Source organism: Psammomys obesus, unplaced genomic scaffold, assembly GCF_907164565.1.
Source record: "Psammomys obesus unplaced genomic scaffold, mPsaObe1.curated_primary_1811, whole genome shotgun sequence".
Classification (NCBI taxonomy): Eukaryota; Metazoa; Chordata; class Mammalia; order Rodentia; family Muridae; genus Psammomys; species Psammomys obesus.
In genome coordinates this window covers 10,664,609-10,689,451 of record NW_026585580.1, presented here as the reverse complement: position 1 = coordinate 10,689,451, position 24,843 = coordinate 10,664,609, and the positions used below count along the sequence as shown (strand labels likewise).

Below are 24,843 nucleotides of genomic sequence, written 5' to 3'. Positions count from 1 at the left end.
TATATCAATCTGAATTTTTCTCTTAAAGACACAAAAGTAGAAGTATTGCTTTGAGGAAAAAAAAAATGGAGCCAATGTTGGGCACAAGAGAGAATGAGAGGGGATGAAGATGAATGAGTTATTCATACCTGTTTTGCATAACTAATGTATTCTCACAAAGTAAATTTAAATAGAAGATTGAAATGATTGTGTGGAGAGGATTGAACCAAATTTGAATACAGACACTAGAAATGTGTCAATTAAAACAGCTTTTAATATGCCTAAATGTTACTTTAGTGCCAAAGATCTTTAGGAGAAAAAAAAATAAATGGCATGTTGAATCTTCCTGGAATGAAAATTTCACCATCTCAGAATAACTTATGATTAAGGTGACAAGAGTAATAGAATAGGAACAGTCATACCAAGCACGAAAAGTTCAGTAGAATAAGAGTTTACTGAGTACATAAAGGTCTATCACAGCCAAATTTAAAAATTAATTCAGAAATCAGGAATGAAATATCCAGATAAAACTCAGCCTTCTAGGTAACTGGTTGCCAATCCCATATTCTTGAGTACACATACTTTCTACTTTGTTTAAATGCAGTTTGTTAGTGCCTGTGGTTTAGGGTCTAGCCCTAAGAAAAGAGCCATTTTGATTACCCTGTAGGTAGAAGCCACTCTGTGACAGGATCATTTGCACATTTTTCTCAGTGATGGATCACCTTAAATTCATCACTGCCACAGACAATTAACAAAGCAAATATCCTACAGATCTCAGGTCACAACCGTCATCTTTGTACACCAAAGGACAAGCATAAATGAAAACCAATACCCGCCTTTCCTAACTGTCCTAATTTATCTCCTAGTCATCTGTTCTGAAGTACTCATGCTTTGAGGTTTTTTTTTTTAAAGAAAGTGGGAAAAGCCTACTTAAAACAAAATAAATTACCCTTTGATATCCAGCTCAGTAGCTTAGCATTCGAGAAAAGAGAACCTCACAAAGCCATAATATATTCCAGATTTGACAAACTGTGACCTATTTACCAAAGCAGAAAATGCACCACAGACTTCGCCTTGTTTCTTTCTTCCTTTCTTTTTTTATAATTTCAGAAACAGATAAATCATATTTAGCAGACAAAAAGAACTGTTTCTAGGCGGACTAATGAAAATGGGAAGAGGAGAAACAAAAGGAAAAAATTAGGAGCATAGACTCAGAAAGAAATATGTTCCTAAGGTACAAATATGCAGAATTTTAAGTGTTTCCTAGCCATGTCAAAATACAGGAACCATTTTCTGAATAGATGTGAATAATCACAGTAGCTCTCCTCAGGTCTTTAAATACTGTGAACACTTTATAGAAGCTACAAGTCATGCCTATGTTTTCTTCACAAGAAATTTCTAAGATTTGGGGTCAGAATCAGAAATACACTGAATGAAGAATAAGCAACATAAAAATCCACCCACAGTCTGGCTATGCACATTTCATCACTGTGGTAGCACATATTACGTACACTCATTTAATTTCCTCTCTTTTACTACTAAATATAATAATGAGAAAAAACATTGCAGCCTGTTAACATCGAAATGCCTCTTAAAAAAACAAAACAAAACATTATAACAACAGTGTACTTTTCATTTCTAATAAGAGAATAAATCATTTTCTTAGTTTTTACACAAAATAAACTTGAGGCTCTACAGCTCTTTAAATGGAGAGAAAAAAAATCAAACAATGCGTGTGTGTAAAACAATGTCATTGCCTCATTAATATATATATAATTTTATGTTATTATGTATTAACAGCACAAAACAATTTAAATTAAAAAACAAACTATGCAATAGAAAGGTGCTAATGCCTCAATGCATGTTTCAGTGCAGAGTTTTTGTGCCTCCGTGAAAAACAAACCAAAATTTACATTTGCATATAAGGGCAGAACCGTCCCTTTACTCTCTTTTATGATAAGAGCAGCATGTTTCCTAAGCATATTTAAAGTTTCCAAAATCCTTCTAAGGATTTACATGAAAAAAATTCATTTACATAACAAATACCAATAACACGATTGATATAATAAATTTGGGTAATAGAAGATGCATTATAAGCCTTATTGTAGCAAATGCTACTTTAGGAATCCCAGATTGTGACACTTACATCAACAAACTAGAACAGTCACGGCATCATTTTGTTTCTCAACCACTTCTCCCATTTTACAGCGATCCAGACATTAAGCAAAAATAAAATTTGGGGAAAAAAATTGGAGTTTCCTGACAGTCCGAGTATAACATCACTTTAAGAAAAAAAATCAGTAAAGGTTTAATGTTATATTGAGGATTTAAAAAACAGGGAACAGGATGGGATCCTACCACAGAGAGGCTTTGAAAGACTCTGCAGGGTATTAAAGCAGAGGCTGAGACTCATAGCCAAACTTTGGGCAGAGTGCAGATAATCTTATGAAAGAAGGGGGAGATAGAAAGACCTGGAGGGGACAGGAGCTCCACAAGGAGAGCCAAAAAATAAATAATAATATGGGCACAGGGGTCTTTTCTGGAGCTGATACTCCAATCAAGAACCACTCATGGAGATAACCTAGAACCTCTGCACATATGAAGCCCATGTCAGCCCAGTATCCACCTGGGTTCCCTAGTAATGGGAACAGGGACTGTCTCTGAAATGAACTGATTGGCCTGCTCTTTGGTTACTTCCCCTTGAGGGGGAAACAGCCTTACAAGGCCACAGATGAAGACAAATGCAGCCAGTCCTGAAAAGACCTGATAGACTAGGGTCAGATGGAAAGGGAGGAGGACCTCCCTTATCAGTGGACTTGGAGAAGGGGATGGGTGGAGAAGAGGCAGGGTGGGATTGGGAGAGGACGAGGGAGAGGGCTACAGTTGGGATACAAAGTGAATAAACTGTAATTTATTAAAAATAAATTTTTAAAAATCATATAAAAAAGGACTTTCAAATGAAGTTCCCGTGTTCACTGGCAATCACTGTCAACAGCCTGATCATTTCCTTCCACAATGTTACAGATGAAATTAAGAAAAATTGGGGATATCATTTGAGACTCTTGAAAATCACCTCCCATCTAAAGCCACAAGAGCAAAAATGGCCAATAATAGGGCCTATTCGTTTTCATTTATTTCCTTTATTGGGCACACTCATCCTCTCTGGAGCTTTGCAGGGGACCTGGGATGGATTCCAGCTCTCTAGCATGAAGACATGGAGCTCTTGCTAAGGCTTTGAGTGGCTTGCATGGCTCCATTCTGCCCATCCCTCCTCTCTTAGCCTGGCGTTGTTCTCTCAGAAGCCGACTGGCCAGCAGTCGATCTGCAACTGTTATCTAAAATGCCCCTTGTGGTTCTCACTGTCATTAATCTTGGGAACGCTTCCCAATCCTGTAGATCATCTTCAAACAGGTGAAGTGAGAAAGTGCAGGCGTAACAGCCTCAAGTAAATCATCTTATTAATATTCAACAGCTTCATTTCCATTTCTGCAGCCACTGCCCTAGTTCGAGGAAACACTAATTTGTATGTAATAAAATATTACTAATACTGTAGCTTCGTAGATATTGCTTTTGATAAATAAACATTTAGATTACAACACACTCCTAACTTCTCACTCAACAATTCTCCAATTATTAACTATTCTATGTCTAACTGTCACAAAGAGAAATCTACTTATTTTTATCACCATACGTAACTTTCTTGTTTTTGAAATGAATTTATTATGAAACAATCAAAAATACTGTGCCTAAAATTACAATTTTCCCACCAAGCTCCTTTGTTTTCAGTTCTCCTGTGTAGATGATCTTTTCTTACTTCACTGTGTCTTTATATTTTACAAGCATACCTAAATAGTCTTGTGACTACAAAATAAAATAGATTCATAATCTGAAAAGTGCAAGTTTTAAGAATTTCCAAAATCAGCACGTGTTAGTTCCTGGGTAAACACAGCAAAAGCTCATGTCTTGGTGGCCTGGGAAGAAAGGAAGGTGAGAGCGAGGAAAACAAGTGCCTGCACCTCTTTTTTATTTTATTTCCCTGTGTGAACTTTGCCTGATCTATACAGGAGAAGTTTTATGTTTACACAGAATGTGACTCTGCTCAAAGAAACTGGATAGCTGAGTCACTGAGCAAGGGGAAATTAGTTTAATTGTGTGGTTTACTTGCTCAAGCAGGGACTCCCAGGGACCTTAACATCTTGGTTGTGGAATACTTACACGGTATCGGGTCATGTCTTGCCGTAATAATTCATCAGGAAAATGAGAGGATGAAGACAATCTTCAACTGATACTCTCAAAAGGACTGGGGGAGGGGGTGCAGAGCCTTGGCACTGCCTGTTGCATGGTGAGAACCTCAGCATGTACTAGCACACATTTGAGAAATTTTCACTAGTGTCTGCGGAGCTCGCTCAGTTGGTAAAGTGCTTACCATGCAAGCATGAGGACCCTAGTTCAAATCCCCAACATTTACGCCAAGGGCCAGATTTCATGGTGTACACTTGCAACCTCACTCTGGGGAGTTGGAATCCTTGAGGCTTGCTGGCTGCCAGCCTCGCTTAATTGGTGGGCTTTGACTTCAGTGAGAGAGATGCTGTCTCAAAAACAAAAAGGCGGAAAGTGGCCGAGGAAGACAGCTGACACAAGTACACATACATTCACGTGGGAGCACACCACAGACACAGATACACACAGCTGTACAGACATACAGGCACACAGACACAAACACTGACACAGGAAATCTCCACTAAGCAGGTAAAAGCTGAACAACTGTTCCCTCCAGGGCTTTAAATTTCATTTATTTTTTTTCTTCCATGAGACTATTCAAAAGCCAGTACATCAGTGTAGAGGTGCAATTTGGAATTACACCATCTTTGGCCTCAACACTCTGTAACTTTCCACACAGAGTCCCCAGTGTCAAGCAAATCTGCTGAACAGCAATTCCAGGGTGTGAACTCCATGAGACAATGTCAACAACTTTTAAGCTCAGACACTGAGATAAAGTCCAGAGTTAAATGCTTCTTCTTTCCTCCCATCTCCCACTGGGACACCAGTCCCCAGGATCACCAGGCTATCTCCCTCAATGTACACACACCTCAAATAGTCTCTTAATACCCTTGACAAGAAATACCACACTGACATTTCCAAAATCATGTTTTATTAATTTTATTTGTATATTCAAATAACATTTCTACAAATGTATATTCAAATAGCATTTCTACAAAATGAAAAAAATCTTTTATTTAAAGATCTCAACTATTGGATTGCTTTTTATAGCGCCAGGACTTGGTTTATTCCTTTATACACTTTTACTAACTTTAGCCCAGACACCGAATGTTAGGTGGCCCGTAAAAACAGCTCGTGTTTAACTTTTTCCCTTATGAATTTGGGTTTTTACCACCTTGCCATTATTCTCTACTCCAAAAAAGAAAAATGCTTTAGTTCAAGTTAGTTGTATCAGCTGCAAAACACTGTGAATTTCAGTTGATTTTTCTCATCAATGGGTTGTCTTCATTAACATACTGAATTTAGAAATTTCCTTCTAATCCAGTAGTTCAAGCTGCAGGGGATTTTTATCCTCAGTTCACATGGGGACTTCTGGCAGTCTCTGCAGACAGGAGACAGTTTTGGTTGTCACAGTTGAAGAGGTTATATCTCCTCAGGCCTTGGAAGTTATTTTATCCCAAACATGAGCGTGTGCTGTAGTGGGCATAGTTTGTGTTATGTGCATAGTGTGTTTGGTGTGTGTGTGTATAATCATCTATTCCTGAAGGCATACCATCAGAATACTATGATTTCATATATGATTTTATTATCTCCAAAGCCTAGCACAAATCCTGATGTATATACTTAATTTTAAAATATTTTAAAATTTAAATTTAAATAGACTATCTTATTCATAATTTTAAAAAGAATAAACAGTCTAGATAAAATTACTTACCAACAAAGCTGTGTTACAGTCAACATATAAATTCTTTGATGAATCTGACAACTCGGTTACCATTTGAATATTTCAATAATGAAAATCAGTATTGTTCCTGTAAGGAAAAAATATTATGAGTCAATTCATATTTATCATCAATGGGAAGAAAACACATGCTTTTATAATAGATGAAAAGTTGATTTTGGCAGATCTGTTTTTACTGGTTTCTCTCAAGATAAACTTGTTAAGTATTTACTTTATACCAAGCTACAGTTAATTCTGGTCTTCTCTAGTGGGTGTTGGTTAAGTCAGCTCCAATTTGTTTGGATTTTCTAAAAGTGGAATATCTAGCTATTGGGGAAAATAATACATTAAGCTTTCTTGCAAATTCGTTATAAATATTTTAAAATCCCTTGTGCCCAGATTTTTTTTTTGGTTCTGTTGCTCTCCTTGTGGAGCTCCTGTCCCCTTCAGGTCTTTCTATCCCCCTCCCCCTTCTTTCATAAGATTCTCTGCACTCTGCCCAAAGCTTGGCTATGAGTCTTAGGCTCTGCTTTGGATTCCTTGCTGGGTAGAGTTTTTCAAAGGACCTCTGTGGTAGGCTCTTGTCTTGTTCCTTGTTTTCTCCCTATACTCCAACCAAGGACTATGCATGGAGATAACCTAGAACCCCTGCACAGGTGTAGCCAATGGCAGCTCAGTCTCCAAGTGGGTTCCCTAGTAATGGGAACAGGAACTGTCTCTGACATGAACTCAGTGGCTGGCTCTTTGATCACCTCCCACACCTCCAATAGGGAAGCACCCTTACCAGGCCACAGAGGAAAACAATGTAGCCAGTCCTGATGAGACCTCATAAGCTAGGGGTCAGAGGGAAGAGGAGGAGGTCCTCCACTATCAGTGGAGAGGGGAATGGGAGGAGATGAGGGAGGGAGGGTAGGATTGGGAAGGGATGAGGGAGGGGACTACAGTTGGGATACAAAGTGAATAACCTAATTTATTAAAAAATAATTTAATAAAAATATTTTAAAATGATTGCTGTTGGAATGTATAAACTACTTAAAGTTCCTTGTGAAATGAGCTGATGAATTTTGCCTATTAATGAAATATCTAATTTTACATAATACCCAATAGTTTCTCATGTATGGAAAAAATGAAGGTCTCTTGAAGTCCCTTGTTCTAGAAGACAGAATTCAAATTATTTTCTTTGCCATTCAATATACTTTCAAATTAGACCTTCCTTGTGTTTTTAGATAAATATTTCACATCTGGTCCTCATTGATTGGTTTATTTTTTTCATACTCTCTTGAAATAAAGTCCATCTCATTTTCTCCACGTCATATTGTGTCTCTATACCCCACTCATTCATAGAGCAAACTTTGTCTTCTGCCTGTAGTTTGAAATTACACAGTGAGATCTTCCTTTTGATTTTTTTCTTAACTTCCGCTTAAATTACTAATTATCTTAACCTGTCTATCTTGTCTGCTGCATTCCTTCTAAAGCTCATCTCTTAGTTCACTCCTCCACCTAAAACACTAACTTACCTCTTAACTAACTTATATGACCATCATTTTTCCTTACCTCTGTGCATTTTAAGCTTTATTTTCCCTCCAGATTCTACAGTCCTGGAGGTGGAGACCTGGTTTACAGACATCTGTGATTTGCACTTATTCTCCAGGACAATGCTCTGTACTCGGTAGTTATGACCCAGCTGAAGGTTCAAAGATTCGTAGTTTTACCTTAAGAGCAGAAAACAGTACAACAGCCTAGTTACAGGACATGAAATAATATCACCCAACAAATGAGTAAAGAAAAGCAAATAAGCATGCTAGTAATCACCAAGTAACATGACCGCGATATAGCATACACATGCTAGCAAGAAATAAAATTCAAACCTTGTTTAAATCTGGATTGAATAAATTATAGAGGGTAAAATTTGATGTAACTGGAAAAACATTCATACAAGTGAGTAAAAGAAAACATTGAACACCTATGGTATAAGGAAGGGGTATATATTGTATCAAAAGCGGCCCTTATCAGAGGCAAATACATAATTATTTTTTAAAGAGCAGACTGATCTTTTGTTTAAATTTTCCGATAAAAACTAGGAGGGCATACAGCGCTCGGTAACATTTGGCAAAACGTTGGTCATTACTGGCACAGTGCGGACAAACTGTTTTTCCTTGCACTGTCGTCAACACAGATCTAAATAGTTAACAAGCTGTGATTACTTCAGTGAATTTCCTGTTGGTCTTTTTACTTCCAATTTTTTTTTCTTTCTCCAACATTCAGGATGGGAAGCTTCCAGCTTAGACTTCCTGAGACTGAGCAGCCACCGTGCTACCCTGCACTCAAAAGTGTCCACTGCTTCCTTACTGCCTACTTAGTAAAATCCAGTGTTATTCTCTCTGCTTCCCAGAAACCAGATGCCTGTAATGTCTGTCTTTCTTTATCTTAAACTTCTATTATTATTATTATTATTATTATTATTATTATTATTATTTATAATTTATTCACTTTGTATCCTAGCTGTAGCCTTCTTCCTTATCTCCTCCCCAGTCCCATCCTCCCTATCTCTTCCCTCCTCCATGTCCCACCACTAGTCCACTGAGAGGGGAGGTCCTCCTCCTCCATTACTATCTGATCCTAGCCTATCAGGTCTCATCAGGACTGCCTGGATCCTTTTTCTCTTTGGCCTATTAAGGCTACCTCACCAGGTGGAAGTGATCAAAGAACAGGCAAAGAAGTTCATGCCAGAAACTGCCCCTGCTCCCCTTACTAAGGAACCCACCTGAGCTGCCCCTCCATGCAAGGTCCTTGGTTAACTAAGCAGTCTCTGCTGGATCCCTTGAGCCCAGAGAAAAAATGAGGAAATCATGAAATTTGTAGACAAATGGATGGAACTAGAAAAGATCATCCTGAGTGAGGTAACCCAGAAACAGAAAGACACACATGGTATATACTCACTTATAAGTGGACATATAATATAGGATAAACATACTAAAATCTATAGTCATAAAGAAGATAAACAGCAAGGAGCACCCTAGGGAAGATGCTTAATCTTCATTCAGAAGGGCAAACAGGATAGACATTGGAAGTAGGAGAAGACAGGGAACAGGACAGGAACCTTTCACAGAGGACTTCTGAAAGACTTTTCACAGCAGGGAATTGAAGCAGACGCTGAGACTCATAGCCAAACTTTGGGCAGAGTGCATGGGATCTTAAGGAAGAAGGGGTAGATAGAATAGATAGAAAGACCTGAAGGGGACAGGAACTGCACAAGGAGAGCAACAGAGCAAAAAAAAAAAAAAAAAAAAAAAAAAAAAAAGTCTAAGTCTTAATTGATACTTCCATTAAGCACCAAGTCAACTAAAACAGCTGTGTTTTCCTGAACTACTACAATTGCCAGGGTCTCTCTTCTTTGCTTTATGGCGTTCTTAAATTTTCTACGTATGATACTCTTCCATTCTGCCTCTCATCTCCCTGAGCATGGAGCCTTCCCTTGCCTGTCAGAATGTGACCCTTTCTCTGTAAGGTGCTAGCACACCTCTGTGCACGTTCCTTCAATATGGTTCTGCCTTGTATTACAACGCAGTTCAACCATCACCACTGGCGTTCAACACAATTCTCTGAGAAAAGGATTTATCTCTAATCTCTGACAAAGATCTGTGCATAAGATATAGTTAACAAATACTGGTTAGCAGGTAAAGGGAAGAGTACAAATAGTTGTAAGCAAAAATAGTTTAGATCAAGAAAAAGCAGTGTCCTCATAAATGTAAAAAAACACATGATTTTAAAAATTTAGTAGTGAAATGATTGTTATTGGGGAGTACCACGCATTAGAACAAGTACAGTATTTTCACTGCCACATTTAATCATTTTAACACTGTAATTTTACAGATGAGGAAACTGAGACTTGGGTCATGTTAGGTAATTTCCATGTACATAGCTCATCTGAGTTCAAATCCAAGTCAATATTAATAACTTCCTTTATTTTTTTACTGTGTCAGAGAGGCCCACGTTCTGAAGACATAAGCAAAGAGTTATTCAGAAGATTGAACAGGATGTAAACAGATGGCATTGCCCTCCTTTCCCTGCTTCAGTAACTAGCTTCTCTTCAGTTGGTTTTATACAGTGATTTAAAGGTTCTTTCTTTCTTCTGTTTTGGTCGTGAATAGATGTAATATCCACTTTTTTATTTGCCATTATTTATCATTGTCTTTTACACAAGGACTCCATGTTTTCAAATTGAAAATGAATGCATGTGGAGCTCCTATCCTTTCCTCATCAGACTAACTCCCCTTCTTTCTTATGATTCCCTGTACTCTGCCAAAGGTTTGGTCATGAGTCTTTCTGAGACTGACATGCAACCAAGGACCATGTATGAATGTAACCTAGAACCTCTGCTCAGATGTAGCCTGTGGTAGCTCAGTAACCAATTGGTTTCCCATAGTGAGGGGAACAAGGACTATTTCTGACATGAACTCAATGACTGGTTCTTTGGCCTCCCCACCCCCCAAGGGAGGAGCAGTCCTGTTAGGCCACAGAGGAGAGCTTTGCAGCCAGTCCTGAAGATACCTGATAAAACAGGATCAGATGAATGGCGAGGAGGTCCCCTCTATCAGTGGACTTGGCAAGGGGCACGGTGGAGATGAGGGAGGGAGGGAGGGAGGGACTGGGAGGGAATGAGGGATCGGGACACAGCTGGGATACAGAGTTAATAAAATGTAACTGATAAGAAAAAAATAAAATAAAAAAAAAGAAAGAAAATGAATGCATGATGCTACCCTTCACTGACCTGATCAAGAGAGGGTTTAATCTGGAAATCAGAAAGTGTAAGCGCTGCCCTAATATTGGTATGTACCCAGGGCCTGGTATCCAACATGTGGCACGCACACACTTCTGTAACTGCTCTCAAAACTAAGTTCAAATTTCATGAGGAAACTAATGTCATTAGTTGGCAGTTTCATATCCCACTTGCTTTAAATGGTTTTGTTTCTTTCCAGAAAAAAAAAAATAATTCTCCCTGGAAAGATTAGATAATTGAAAGAACACTTAAAATGTAGTTCCTCCAGGCCAACTCCAAATTGCGTTCTAAAAGCCTGTCTGGGAAATGCGGGTCTCCCGAAGGCATCCATTAAGAGGAGCTGCTTTGAATATGTAAATCACTTCATAACTGTGTGCGTACACCTGTGTACCTTCTCCCATGCATCTACATATACGCACACGCGTATGCATATGTTGACATATATCTACATTTGCACAGTTTATATGCTAAATATAAAAAAGTCTACTAAATAGTAAACATGCCAAACATTTGGAAAAAAAAAAGAGAAATAATCTCTTGGGATGAGTGACAGCAACGTCTGTGAGAGGGGTCTATGGGGAATTGGTGTAGACAGGTGAATGTCCTAAGAACATTCCAGACACATGTTTGCTGGACTGCTAGATCATACACGCTGCTCTGGACAGAAGGGGGCACTTACGGAGCCGGATGACCTGTTAAAGACTCAGAACCATCGTCAGGGCAAAATACTGCATTACATTTCCATCATCTAATATAATGGATAACCCTTGCTTAGTCTATTCAGGGACTAGAATGAGAGTCTTCTGCAGAAGCTCTGCGCTATCTCCGCAGCCTCCGCTTTCTGCACAGCCTCTGGTGGCTGACACCCCACTCCCCAGTTTAGACAGGTCCATGATCACCAGGGCGGCAGTTGGGGGGCTCCCGTTGGGGGGCTCCCGTTGGGGGGCTCCCGTTGGGGGGCTCCCGTCATCTCACTCTTTTTTCTCCCAACAAACTCACATAGTTTTGTGTCTCATTAATTCCCAGTGTTTTTACTCAGTTTTTCTCTCACAAATTGTGTAACTGTGGCACATTTTACAATCCCACTCGGTGTTGCTCCCTCACGTCTGAAGTAGAGATAACCTAATGCCTCTTAATAGCTATTTAAAAAAAAATCAGTAATGTACGACATGTTTAGAAAGATGTGTGGGCTATCACCTGTCTGGTCTTGGACAATTCCAGCAGCTCAGTGGGAAACATTGATATTTTTGTAGTTATAATCTTTCCCACAGGGGTTACAGAAATGTTACATAAATGGGCACCTGATGGAGTAAACATCCTTCCCCAGCCATGAACACGACATAAGCTCGAAGATGACCAGGTATTTCTAAATAGACTGAGTACAGAGGAGAAGGCGGATGGTCGTGGAGGAGAAGAGGAAGGGAGAGAAGGACAGTGTCTGGTAATTGTGGGACACACAATGTTACTGGTTGTCCTTGTTTTTATTTTTTGAACCAGGGCCTAGGTATGTAACTCAGGTTGGCCTTGGTCTCATAATTCTCTGGTATCAGCCTCCTCGGTGCTACAAAAAAAGCTATGGATCAGCATGCGGGACTAATTTGTCAGCTATAAATACCACTATTCACTTTTTAACTTGTAACAGGATGAAAATACATTTTTTTGACCTGCCTTTTGTATGTGTTCCAAAATGCCCCTGATGTTCCCTGGCCTCCATAGCATCATATTCATCTGCCAGAACACACTTCACCCCTGCAGCAATGAGGAAGGTTTATTTCATTTTTAGCTTTTATTTTTGGCACCTCTGAGTCTATTTTTATTATTAGGAGAGAAGTGCTAGAATATGCACACATATGATGGGTATTTATATATGCATTTATTACCTTCACTTTTAAGCTTCTAAAGATGAAATTAGATTGTTGAGAGATAGTTATGAAACTATCTTATGAGTGGCACATTACTATGGAAACATTTAATGGTAGCAGAAGTAATAATTGGAATGAGGGAATTTGGATATTTAGCCTTGAAATTTAACTGGAGAGTAGGAAGACAGGCCAATACAAAGAAAAGCGAGAAGGAAAAAAAAAACATTGATGGTGAACAAAAATAGACCAATGAAACATTATTCTTGCTTATTTAAAAATTAGTGTGTGTGTGTGTGTGTATTAAATATTTCACCATTTGGGGTAATTATACTTTAATAATCCCGCATAAGAGCAATAGACTATTTAACACAAATTCCAGTGCCAGGATAGGAAACCTCCTTTCTAGTTCTTGGACAAAAGAATCCAAAAGCCTCTACATAATGCAGGCTATTTCCAATGTCCTTGGTTGTGTCCCATAAATTGAAGGTAAGAAACTATCACTTAAGACTTGGAGGAATCAAGCTGGAACCGGTCCGAAAGCCTCCTTCCTGAGGACTAGCTCTCCTAGTCTCTGAAGGTGCTGTGCAAGCTTCAAGGGGAAAACAACAAAACAAACACTAGTCCTGTGCAGCTGTAAAGCCATGAACCACAGCAGTGACCAGCATGGCAAGATAGCTCCAATGTAGCAATGATGGCACTTACGTCATGGTGACAGCCAACAACCATTTAATTGGATGTAAGGCCTTCTCAGTGGGCAGTAATTAATGCCTGCTGCTATAAACCTAGCCAGGTACCCCTGCCTGGTGATGCCACAGACCACAGGAGAATTTCCTATTGCCAATCTCCTAAACCAGTATAACTCTCAATTGCTCTAAATAGTTATCCTTATGACGACGTGAAAGAGTAGCTGTCGGGGCTGGAGAGATGGTCAGAGGTTAAGAGCACTGTCTGCTCTTCCAGAGGTCCTGAGTTCAATTCCCACATGTGAGCCACATGGTGGCTCACAACCATCTATAATAATAAGATTTGGTGCCCTCTACTGTCATGCAGATGTACATGCACTCATATGTAAAATAAAGAAATAAATCTTTAAAAAAAAAAAAAAAAGAAGAGTAGCTGTCCCTTCTCATCCTAGTAGCTCCATTTTTGTGGAGACTGTTACAGAAATCTACAACTGGTCAAAGTGAAGAGAACAGCTGACATTGGGGCAATCGTCCTGAACTGATACATATGTAGCAGAAACCTTACACCTAAGTCTTTAGTGAGTGTGGCAGAAGAGGGAGCAGAAAGATGTCAGAGTCAGAAGACCAGGGATTCTGTTGTAAAATTATTTTTTCTATATACTGTGGCATGGAATTGTACCCCTGACATCTTAACATTTTGGTCACCTAAGCATAACCCTGCACAATGACACACAGGGAAGGTGGAGGAAATCTTACAAGTCCCACTCCTGGAAGCACTACAGTGGTGGCTGCTGAGAAATAATCTGTTTTCTTCTCCAGTGGTGGGTCCTTCTTAGGTTATTCAGGTCCCAACTTGTCAGCTATAAACACACACATATGAGGAGCACTAAGTGTGTTCATTAGGCTTTATTCACACACACACACACACACACACACACACACACACACACACACCACGTAATTGAAGAAGTCATGAATTAGACAGAATTAAGGGGAAATTGGAGAAATTGAAGGGGTTTAAAGAGTAGTGTAGAAATGATATAAATACAGTAATCATGTATGAAATTCTCAAAAAATGGAACCGTTTTATATCTTCAACAAAGAATCAGTCACAGCCAATGTTATCACAGACACATATCCACAAGTCAAGAGACATGCTATCTATGTGAGTTATATATGTAATTATCTAGTTATGTACAACTGTGTTACCTAAAACAACTCTGACGTTTGGTAACTGCTCCTCTCTGCCATGGGGATGGATTTGCTTTGGTTATTAGTTGTGACACATGGATTAGAAAATCAATTTTAAGATGCATTTAGTGAGATTTTAAATTTTAATACCCAGCTGCTTCTTACAGTGTCCCAAACTTGCTGATTGCTTCTTTTTGTATTGAAGTGTTTTCATTAAATGTGCGTAACATGTCTCACGTCCAAACTTCTGCCATAACTAAGAAAATAGACATTTTGCTCCCCAGTGTCTAGAGACCTTGTATATAGTTTTGTATTACTCAGTTAGCCATAAAGATCCTGTGTGCATCTCATTTGCTTTATTGTTATGATTGTTGTTGTGGTTGTTTGAGACAGGGTTTCTATGTAGCTCTGGGTGTCCTGAAACTCACTATGTAGAGCAGACTGGCCTTGAACTCACAGAGATCCTCTGCCTCTGCCTCCCAAGTGCTGGGATCAAAGGTGTGCGACACTACGCTAAGCTTCATTGCTTATTTTTGCTATTAATGTCGTCTGAGGGGAGGGATCCTAAATTGAGCAAATGCTGCCATAAGATGCAGCTGTAGGCAAACCTGCAGAGCATCGTCTTAATTAGTGATTAATCTGGGAGGGCCCAGACCATTATGGGTGATGCCATCCCTGGGCTGGTGGTCCTGATTCTATAAGAAACCAGGCTGAACAAGACTTGACAAGCAAGCCAGTAACCAGCACCCCTCCTGACTCCAGGTTCCTTCCCTGCTTGAGTTGCACTGCTTACTTCTATTAATGATGAACTGTGACGTGAAACTGTGAATGAAATTATACAGTTCCACCCTAAGTTGCTTTTGGTCATGGTTTTTCATCACAGAAATAGTACCCTAAACAAGACAAATGCCAGATTGTATATTAAGAAAATGTATCTGAGTAGGAAATGTAAGAGAAACTAACTTGTAACATCCTGGGACTAGCTTTGCTCCCTTGAGTGAAAGCCGAATGACGACAGCACTGATAAGAGAGAGGATGGTAATTAACAACAACAAAAATCCTAGAAGTGACTCAGATTTAGATCTTACACAACAGAATCTAATGTCATTTTTTTTTAGCATAAATTTCTCTCTAAAGAAGGAAAGTGAAGTTAATATAATGCTATAAGATGTACTTTAAACCAGCCATTGGTTGAGTTTTTGGTTTTTGTTTTATTTATTTATTTTTTGGTTCTAGTTATTTTTGTAATTAACTGCAATATTTATACACGACTCTATCATTTCCCTAGATAGTACCTTCAGTACAATACTGTGCGCCTGAGGTTCTAAATGTTTATATTTTAGGTAAGAGTGAGATATTTTTGACAACAAAAATAAGATTAAAAAAAAATACTGTCACCATGAACGCTCCTACCCTGCCCCAGTCACCAGCAGTCCCTCAACCTTTACTAACTTTTCTGTTTCTATTTTACTTTGGCCATATCATGTGCCTGTTCATTCATTTGTCCATCCAGTCATTCGCAATTATATTCAAGTAGCAGTCCACACCAGATCTTCGGAATTTAGAAATGAGCACATATTGTTCGTTCGGGGACAGCTTTGGGTGGAGGCAGTAGCCAGATGTTTACAATAATGTGGTAAAACCACGGGAAAACCACAAGAGCAGAGAAGAAAAGAGGTATGTGGTTGTTTTATGCAGAAGGAGACAGTGTTTGTCTAAAAGGTATCAGTGCTTGGCCAGAATGAATGATCCAACGCTTTTATTTGCATGTGTTTCCTATCTATGTCCATAGTTTACACTCTTCAGATTTATTCACAACACCTGATGCTTTAGACTTCTGAAGTAATAGAATAGCGTGGATTCTCACTGCCTTGCTGCCATTCTCATGATAATCTTTTCCAGAAAAGCATCTAAGGGAAGATCCCCTCTCCACCTCCATCCCTATGAGCTTCTTTGGGATTGAGATTTTGAGCCTGATCAAGGAAAGTGATACGACCGACCGCGAGGTGGCAGTAGCACATACAAGATTAAATGGGTTACTCGGATGGCGCGTGGGGTAGGAGAATGTCTCTATCTGCAAGTCTTGTCCTGAGTCTGAGATACAGAAGGGTGTAGGGGAACGCAAAGGAATCACAGCAAAGAGAGCTTTAAATTTTTGGGTAAGGGGTTGTCAGAGAGGTCCAAACACACCTGAACTAGGATCTGGGTACTTCCGGAGGAGGTGGAGTCAGTTGATAAAGAATGCGGGGCATCTTTAAATGGGTAAAGATCTGTAACATTTTCACCTCTCTCTTTTTTTTTTTTCCTCCCGGTGTGCTTTTGAACTAACCTGTCTCACTCTGCAGTGAGTTAAACAACTGAGGGGAAGTGGTGTGGCGGGCACCGACAAAAGAGCTTGGCACGGGTGTGATCCCATCCAGTGGGGTGCCAAAATCATGTCATGGAATGACCTGGTTAAGACAGAAATTTTCTGCTGTCCCCCCCCCCACCCCCCTTCAGGCGTGACTGTCACCCATCACATGAGGCAGTCACATGAGGCAGTCACTTGGGTTCTGACAGGGTCCTCCCCTTTTCTGTGCAAGCACTCCTAAGCTGAGGTGCTCCCTAGTTCCGCAAGTCTGACCTACAAGCCACTTCTCTGCCTTGCGCTGCTCTGGCGGTTGTCGTCTTCGCGTTTTATTTACCTCCTCCTCCCCCAAGCTGTCCATAAAGCACCCAGGTGTATCTCATATCTATGTATCAAACCGCACTCGCTTTTTAAGTGTCTTATGTTCCGCTCGTGTCGGAGGTCTCGGCGCTCTCTGACCTCTGCTCACGGCCTCCGTGCTCTTCCGGGGCCGTTTTCCCATGGGTCTCCATGTACCTCTGCAGATGCCGGGATGCATGCATGCTCATTCCATGCCCGTACTGCTGCCCTTTCTGCATGCCGTGGAAATCTTGCCCAGGGACAACGAATTCCTACTTCGTTTCCGTCTTTGGATGTTGCTTACGTGCCGCTGTATTGGCTTAAGACAGCCTGCAAACGTCCCAACCCCGTCGTATTATTTAAGGCTTTCAACTTATTTCTGCCATAAAAATAATTGCAATTTGCAACTGAGATCTGTATTTTGACACAGGCTTCATGGAAGCAGGCTCTGTTTGCTCATTGCTGTTTGGTTTGTGCTTTGTATTTGTTTTTCTATTGGGTATCTAGAACAGTGCTGAGTCAATGGCTACATATGTATAAAACTACAAATATGTATTAAACAAACCACAAACATAGTCATGAAGAATGAAGCCGGAAAGAACAGAGGCAAACGTGAGGTGAGGGTCTCTCTTACATCACAGACTAACAGTGCTACCTATACTGACATGCAGAGAAAATGTTACTGTGCCCTTTTGGATGAAGGAAAGGGTGTTCAAAGAGCCTTTGAGTGAGGAAGTTTGCTAACCACCAAGTTATGTGAGTGGAGACCGCTTTAGCAAGGCTGAGCTGACTAAGGGGTGGATAGTGATTAAATGTTCTCCAAATTGTTTAGACCACAGGAGATGGTAGTCTTTGTTAGGTTCCTGACAGACATATAAAGGCATATTTTCCTCTGGGGCAAGAATTAAAGCGGGCAAACCAACAACTCTGGCTTTCCACTGTGCTGTTTTTGTGTTTCTCCTATACCTTTGGCGGTGCTGCCTTTTGGTTCTTGCTATTACTGTTGTGCGTCCCCCCACCCCCTTACTCAGTATTGTTGGAAATTCAGTCATCATGTGTTAGCAGCAAGCCTATCTTAACTTGAGGATGACAATAAAAGTAATTATGAAAATGATAACAATGGCTGATGAACAACTATTGAACATGCTAGACCTTCCTTATTCCAAAGGTATTGTGCATTCTGTGTTATTCGACTCCAGGATGAAGTCCTGTGAGTTAGATGATGTTATGATCGTCTCTTAGGGAAGAAGGGGGAGAGAAGAAAAGTAGGGCTTCACATTCAGTTGCAATTGACCACTTAGAGAGGGAAGAGGCCAGAACTGGATACCAACGTGCCCTGCTTGCCCGTAATTCGGCAGTCTGCTCTTGGGATCATACTACATTCCTCCTCTGTCCAAAGTCGCTTTGATTCTGTGGCAGAATTTGCAAATGACCCCACTTCCATTTTCACTGCACCGGTTGGACAGTGAGGTTTTACTGACAGCATTTTACTGAAACATCTGTGGCTTCCTTATCAGTGGGCAGCCACAGCAGTGAACAACAGAGATTTTTCTCCACCTTTTTCTTTCTTGTGTCAAGGTGAAAACAAACTGTGAAGAATAGGAGCCTTTTCCCAGGAGGATGCAGATCAAAAACCCGTGAAGTTTTAGAAGAGAGAGAAAAAAAAATAAGTAATTTTTTTTAACATTCATATTTTTTCTGCTTCCTATACTTCTTGCTCAAGACTGATTGGGAACTGATATAATTAATGATTAGGAAAAGCTGTTGAATCCCACAAATCCATTCAGTCCATAAATATTTATGGATACCTACTATGGGCCAGGCTTTGTGTCAGGCTTTACTAGTGATGGAAACTTAGGTGAAGAAAATCTGTGGAGGGAAACAGAAATTGAACATCACACTTACATAGATATACATGTGGATGTATTTTAAAATGTTAATTATACATACACACATTTATGTGTATTATATTTTACTTACTAATATTTAAAATTGTACATTTTTATATGCTTATATACAGATCTAAAATATATGTATATAATGTGTGCATTGTGCATTGTGAAGAACAGATGTAGGTTCTTCTCAGTGATGAAAGTGCTGGAAAGGTAATGGCGAGCCTCTGGGGAGAGCCGTTTAAGGATGCTCTTTATTTCATTTTTATTATTTTATTGTTCTTACTTGTTTCGATACATGCTCTCTATGTAGCCTAGGCTGTCTTGGAACTCTCTGTGTAGACTAGGGTGTCCTCAGGCTCACCCTGGTCCTGCCTGCCTCTGCTTCATGATTTCTGGGATTAAAGTCATAAGCCACAAGCAGCAAAGTCCCCGCAGTCCATGGTCTGCCAGGCCTAGCCCATAAAATATCTGGAGAAGAAACCGCCCTGACCTCTGGTCGGTGTAGATCACCAAATACTCAGTAATAGTGGATCTATCTGGAGTGGGAGTACACAGTATGTTTATTTGATAAAGAAGTAAAGACACACAGCACAGATGGCGGTAAAATCTAGAAGACAGTCAATTCATAGGCCTATGCTGTGAGGAGTAAAAGAAAAAAAAATACTTCTGTCTGTGAAGCTCCAAGTCTAATTGGAGAGAATAAACAGATGCATGAGAAACGGCACCAGAGGCTGTGGACCACTGTGCGCACAGACAGCTATTATAGCTGAATAAACAGAGCAGGCTGAGCTTGTCCTCTGAAAGGAAATGAGTTAGAGACTCGGCATTTACTTAATTGATGGTGGAGGCAGGCAGGGCGTATTTAGATGGACATGGAAATGAAGGCTTAAATTGAGACAGAAAAACTCAGAGAGAAGGACTCAAGTTCTGGTGGAACAGAGATGTAACCAGGAACAGATTTGAGAATTTTTGTCTCAATCTGTGGAAGTGCTCTTATTCCTTCCCTGTGTCACTGTTGATCAACAAAGGATGTAAGTAGCCTTATGAGCGGAGAACACACACCAGCTGCTAGAACAACAACCATTTCGTTGGAAATTTGTGGCTTGAAACTATGCACGGTGAACACTTTCTTGCCAAGAGCTCATACCGATTTCAGCATAGCATGTGAGGCCCCGGGAGAATTCAGCACCTTTTTAATAGTTCAGCAAACTATGTTTCAAATAACTCTTAAGCATCAGGGAAGTTCCTGGGCAGTAGATGTAGGATGTTAAGACAAATATTTTATTATGACAGGAAAAAAAAATAATGCACCCCTGAGACACAAGCAGGAGGTGGGAAGCAATGCCACCCAAAGTGTGGGTGGGAGAGTTCACAAAACCTAACAGGAGAGACTGGGAGGAAAAGGCCACGTGGCGAGGAAATGTACAGCAATAGGATGGTGTGTGTGAAAGGGGTGTGGCAAACTCCACACGAGGCTGTTTTTAGAAACTTGCCATTGGTATGCGCTGTGATGGTCAACACCACAGGAAGGCTTAACAAGCCCCAGCGAGGCAAGTCAAGAGCTTGACACCTTGGGATTAAGACAAGGGAAGGACTATGATCTAAGCTATAATCTAAATATTTTGTGGCCCGTGTTTCTTTCACACGGAGCAGAATTTTAGAATTGGAACTAACATTCTATGTACTCTACCTCTGCTGTTTGCATACAGAGGAGTCTAGGAACCCTGTTATCTTTTGTGGTTTACTAGGGGAAGCGCCAACTCTTGAGAGGATGAAACTTCTCCTGTGACATGAGAAATGTTCTGTGAAAAAGAGGGATAGGCAAGGTTAATAATCAAAGGTAATAGTTGAGTGTGTTCTGACATTAAAGTTTGCAGAAACTAAGACAATATTTTCCATCCCCCATCTCTGGGAAAGCACAGACAGATCTCTGGTGGGGCCAGCGACTTAGCAAAAGAGAAGAGCAGAAGGGAACAGTGTCTGCAGAAGTTCCTGACCCAGAAGAGTCTCAGGTGGGAGTGGTAAGGTCAGGAGAGATGCTGCAGCCAACACTCTAAGAGCAGGTGGCCAATGCCCAGCCCGGAATCTACCAGAGACCAGTTAGGAAATGGAGTACCTTGGGGATCTGAATGGACCGAATCCTAGGAATGCTGAGAAAAACAGGAAATTGATAATTATCAAGAGAGAAGCTGTTAAACAGAAAAAAAGTGGGATAAATGAGAAATTAATACCAGGAGTAAGCCACACCAAGGCTAGACTAGAGGAGTACAAGGAAGAGACTGTTGTGCACTGGAACTGGATGTTGTCTGGTAGGAACCAGAGTCCAGAAAAGCTTGTGAGGGATCAGGTAAGAGATGAAGCTCCTGAAGAAGTGGCAAGGAGACAGAAAATATCTCAGAGAAATGTTCTGTCTTCCTCCTCTTCCATCTCTCCTCTCCAGAGACTTCCCTTGCAGGAGCCAGCTGTACCAGATGGGACTCTGCTTGTGGGTAGGGGCCCGGGGAATAGATTTTTCCTTGTTGGGCCAGAGGAACAAAAAGGACTGGGCTCAAGGGCAAACAGATCTAGTAATTGCAAAATCCATTGAAGTGATTTGAGCTGTAGAGATCACAGAAAGGAAGCCTGCTCTCTCTTAGAAGGCCTGTGTACAAGACAAAAGTCCCTTCCTCTTTGACTTGCCTGACCACGTCAGGAGGGAACAGTGATGCATGCAGTTACCACAAAAATGCAATGTGAAACCAAACTTTGGTTTCTGTTTTTTTGTTTTTGTTTTGTTGTTGTTGTTTTGTTTTTAGTTCTAAAAGAAATTGCTTTTTAATTTTTTCAAACAGCCTACATGTAAGATTTTCTGTTCATGTTGCTAGTAAATTTTATTCATCAGTAACCCCTTAAATTAGCCAACAAAGGTTTATTTGCCCAAGTTATCATGCTTCATGACACAGAGAACACAGGAGTGGGTGTTCTCTTTGAGTTTTTATACTGACCTGCAGTATTTTGATAAATGCTATTGCCTAGAAGAATTCCATAGAAAGTCTGGGTGCCATCCGTGTTTATTTCTGTAGGAATAGTGACTGCCAGGAGAAAATTCGGATGCTCGTTTAAAAGACGCAACAGAAGCAGAGTCCACAAGGACACCTTTAACATAATCACTGTACCTTTCAATGAAACCATGCTTTGTGTATTTCAAGCTGCTTTACTGTGCTTTTGTCATGGGTTTCTATAAAACTTGTGCAAATGGGGCATTGGCTTCTTGTCGAAAAAAAAAACACTATGCTGAAAACTACCCAGAAAACTACGCTAATACCGGGCACTCTTCAGGATGCTTGAAAGTTGTATTGTCTACTCTGCAGCTGATTTGCCAGAACACACTCACCAGACACCTTCTTTGGGCAGCAGGATTGTGGCTTATTAAATAGATTGTTTTATCAGGAAGAGAGTCATAAAAGTGGATATTATATTATTCTTATTTCAAGAAAGGAGAGGCCAAGGCAGAGGGCTCTTACTCAGTGTTAGCTGACGGTCAATGAAATATTCGTAGCAAGGCGATCTAAGAAAATACTGTTTCTCCCACGCGTGCCTTCTTTATTTCCTCAGCCAGCAGTATCCCTCATCACAGAGACACATGTTCAGCTTGTGCAGCTACCTTTCTTACACTTGCCAGGGTACCCAGGGATAACACTTCCTACAGCTTTCTGTGCCCTCATTACATCAGTAGCTATCAAGAAAAATGCCCCACAGACATAGTCACAGGCCGCTTTGGTGGAGGCTAATTCCTTAATTCTGATTCCCCGGGTGTGTTAAGTTGACAACTAACAGTAGCCATTACACCAATGATGTGATGGTCAGTGCTTGAAATACTCTTACTACATGAATTCACTGTAGTCCCAGCTGTTTCATGTGACGCAATGTGAATCAACTATCTTGGTTATGATCTTTTTCAATCACTTCTCATAAAGAATTGTATAAATATGTTCTTCCTCCCACTGTTTTTCTCTGGGGATGATCAGTCCTCCCTAGGATGAGGATGGGGAAAAGGGCAATGCAGTGCCAGCCAATTGAGAGGCCAAGAGAGCAAAGCTTTGAGCTGGGCTACTTGGCAGCCAACTTAAACACTGATATTCTGCTGAGCAATTTGAAGTTGCGACGTTTCATTCAATCTAAATTTCATACGTCTTCAAAGTTTACTGAACATTACTCTGGGGTGGCGGGTCATTTTAAAAGTCTTTCTATCTTAGATTCAGGTCAAATTAATCAAACCAATCAATGGGGAAGACCAGCGTGGACTTGAGGCCCCCAATGACCTACTGCTGTGAAAATAACTTCCACCCGGGCTCCTTCTTTGAGGTTCTACTTGCTCATTTTCTAATTCCAAAGTACATAGCTAATCTTTACTACTAAAATTGTCTCACCTGTCACCTGGCATTCATGTTTTATGTCTTATAAAGTTATTGACATATTATTGTATGAATGATAAATCAAAGCTTTCTGTCATCGGTTCACCATAATACTGTCGCATCTGTATTCTGCTTTCTTTTAATTGCTTTCTTTTCTTAGGACCTTCACCCTGTTTTAGAAGGTCTCCTGAGATTCTACCAGAAGAATATAAACATCTGACCATTTTCCACCACGGAAACCAACGCTAAGAATGTTTGATTTAACAAGGGCCAATGTGTAGAGTAAGACAAAGATTGTTGGTTGTTGGTTATCATTCGGGCTCTGACTTTAAAAGCTTTCTTAACAGACTGAACCTAAACAGTGAGAAACCAATCATCTTGCAAAAAGGCAGGTACAGGCACACAGAGCTTGAGAAAACTTGGGAGGCCCTGTCCTTGTTGATGGGTAGGCTTAGTTACTTTGTTGCTTTCTATGGAGGAGCTGATCTGAGGAAAGGATTTAGTAGCTACAGAGATTTTTTTTTCTAATAATTTTTATTTTTTTATATTAATCACAGGTTATTTACTTTGCATCCCAGCCGTAGGTCCTTCCCTCTTTCCCTCCCAATCCTACCCTCTCTCCCTCATCTCCTCCCTGCCCCTTTCCAAGTCCACTGATAGGGAAGGTCCTCCTTCCATCTGACCCTAGCTTATCAGGTATCTTCAGGACTGACTGCAATGTCATTCTCTGTGGCCTAGCAAGGCTTTTCCTCCCTTGGGGTGGAGGGTGGGGGGTCAAAGAGCCAGCCATTGAATTCATGTTAGAAATAGTCTTTGTTCCCCTTACTAGGGAACCCACTTGGATACTGAGCTATTACGGGCTACATCTGAGCAGGGCGTTTTCTCAAGACAATTAGGAATAGTGCTTCCTCAAGATCCAGCTATACTGCTCCTAGGCATATATCCAAAATATGCTCAAGTACACAACAAAGACATTTGCTCAACCATCTTTGTAGCAGCTTTATTCGTAATAGCCAGAACCTAGAAACAAGCCAGATGTCCATCAATGGAGGAATGGATACAGAAATTGTGGTAATTTACACAATGGAATACTACTCAGCAATTAAAAACAAGGAAATCAGGAAATTTGCAGGCAAATGGTGGGATCCAGAAAAGATCATCCTGAGTGAGGTATCCCAAGAGCAGAAAGACACACATGGTATATACTCACTTAGAAGTAGGTACTAGACCTATAAGATTGGATAAACATATTAAAATCTGTACACCTAAAGAAGATAAACAGGAAAGAGGACCCAAGGTAAGATGATCAATCCTCACTTAGAAAGACAAATGGGATGTGCATTGGACATAGGAGAAAACAAGTAACAGGACAGGAGCCTACTGCAGAGGGCCTCTGAAAGACTCTACCTAGCCGTGTATCAAAACAGATGCT

The 24,843-nt window shown here is 40.4% G+C and overlaps 1 protein-coding gene across 1 annotated transcript in view; it reads right to left on the bottom strand.

Moving 5' to 3' along the window:
• Nucleotides 1-5,211: 5,211 nt before the first annotated feature.
• Khdrbs2 (KH RNA binding domain containing, signal transduction associated 2) overlaps nucleotides 5,212-24,843 on the bottom strand; it is a 514,570-nt gene continuing 494,938 nt past the window's right edge. The window contains exons 13-15 of the transcript XR_008720013.1: nucleotides 7,475-7,632; nucleotides 5,915-6,011; nucleotides 5,212-5,581 (exon numbers count right to left, since the gene is read on the bottom strand). The gene's annotated coding sequence lies outside the window, so the exon portion shown is untranslated. The remainder of the gene's footprint in view (nucleotides 5,582-5,914; nucleotides 6,012-7,474; nucleotides 7,633-24,843) is intronic.